Below are 2,196 nucleotides of genomic sequence, written 5' to 3'. Positions count from 1 at the left end.
AAAAACTAAAGCACACTACTCCTGAAGTAGAAATATGCTTATTGAAAGCATACCTTGGATTGATGTTCTAACGGCAGTCGCTGTATACTCAGGTTAATCCTGCGGTAACAGATTTTACAAATGATATGAATTAATTGCTATTATTCCAGTCCAACAAGATTGACATCATGAAATGTGTTTATTTATTTAAGATTTGTCCGACTCACCGAAAAAATAGCAGCTTTTTGATGACTGATCTTGAAAATGCTGCAGTGTCTGGAGCAGCACTCTGTAGTCCTACATGCACATAATATTTGAAAATACACTTTTGATTAGTTTGTAAAATAAGGGACACGTTTTAAATTCAACCTCAAATATACACTTAGTTGGCAGTTTATTAGGCTCCCTGGCTCTCTCTCTCTCTCACACACACAAACACACACACACACACACATACACCATCCCAAAATAGTTTGTGTTATTTGTGAATTAATGAATGTGTGTCTCCAGAACATACTAAAATAATGTATTGATTTTTCTTAAATGGTTACGATTTACTAAACGGTTACACCCCTATCTACAATATATCAATTGGTCATAATATAAAGTTCAAACTGCTTTAAGGAGGAGTAGATTCAACTGATGTTCTTTGTGTTTAATTGAATTGCATTACACAGTGTTATATCAAGGCGGCCAGTTTGTACAACGCAATTCCTTTACTTACCAATGTCTTTAAGCTCAAGGAAGGACAGCAGCATTCACCTTCCACTTGAGCCTACAAAGAAAGAGCAATAATAACAGATGTAAATTCAAGTGAAATATGAAGTACTTGTAAATGTTCACACAATTATACAGTACAGTTTAAGTCAAGCTAATTATATCTTTAAGCAGCATCACATTTATTTTTAACTTTTAAAAATCTACATTGGATGTTAAAACAAATCAAATGTCTGAAATATTATAGATGTAAAATAATTAGTGGTATTTATTCAAGTTCTCCTCACATATAATTTAGGATACTTGTATTCTTAGTTTCATACGTTGCCTCATTATATCTTTCTGCTGATTAGAGAGAACCAGACTTTGTGTCATTATCTGTGCTTAGTTTACGCTGTCCCAACAAACTTTAGATGTGCTGCACGGTGTCTCCGCTGCACCACGTGCGGCGCAGAGGGATTGCACCGGAAGGACTAGTTAAGTCACCAAACTACTGGCCTGGCATACGTACTACAACCACGTATGTCCATTTAGCGGATCCGTGTGCATCTGAAGAATATTCAAAGCCATGTTCAAACCTAAACCACTGTCGTCTAAATGTGGAAGTTATAAAAACATGAAGGACATATTTCGCTTTTAAGCAAGAAGGTTGCATTGTCAATGTAGCCTTAATCATAATTAATTCCATAGTTTTTTCCATTCTTTAATGACATGGCTATTCCCATTTATCTGAATTATTGAAAATGCCCCCCAAGTTGAGTACACTTACACTTACCTGCCACTGCCAGAGTAACTAAGCTATATTCTTCCTCGACATGAATACTTTAAATAATTAATTGTCATAACTAAAATCTAATAAAAAAATATCCTATGTATTCTAATACGTTATTACCTCGTGTTTAGTAAGGCAGAGCTCGGCCTTCTTCTGAGAATACAGCAAACAGCACAACGGTATGTGTCTGCATTAGCCAGCTAATTAACACTAGCCATATTGCCACTGCACCCGACAAGATTACAGAAAATGTATGAGGTTTTTACTCACCAGATAAGAGCGCTTAGCAGAAGAATAGACTGTACCATCAGAAGCATCAGCACCACACTTTGAAAAATTACCCTTGAATCGGCGTCGGCTGCTGGCATTGCGTGTACGTGACGTTAGCTCTTAGCTAACGTTACTCTTAGCTAACGTCAACGCGCCAAAATGCAAAAAGGCGTCGACAAAATGATAGGCTTTTCCAAAAAAAGAAATAAACGTATAAAGTGTATACAAGACAAGGATAGTCAAAAAACAAACTAGTCTGTGTAAAAATAGCTAAGTAATCGCTAGTTTTGCTCGTTTACATGCAGTGCTTTCTCTCTCGCGAACGGGTAGCCATCTTGAATTCTCAAGAAAATTAAAAGACGGAGCCTGAGCGTCGTGACGTCAATGACGTCAGACGTTGCGTCCCCCTGTACACTCAAAAGTTATAAACTAGAGATAATCCTTCACTCATAAACTTT

The sequence above is a fragment of the Ammodytes marinus genome (assembly GCF_949987685.1).
Source record: "Ammodytes marinus genome assembly, chromosome: 10".
In the NCBI taxonomy this organism is placed as follows: Eukaryota; Metazoa; Chordata; class Actinopteri; order Uranoscopiformes; family Ammodytidae; genus Ammodytes; species Ammodytes marinus.
The sequence above is the reverse complement of the archived record's forward strand: the minus strand, read 5'-3'. Positions refer to the sequence as shown.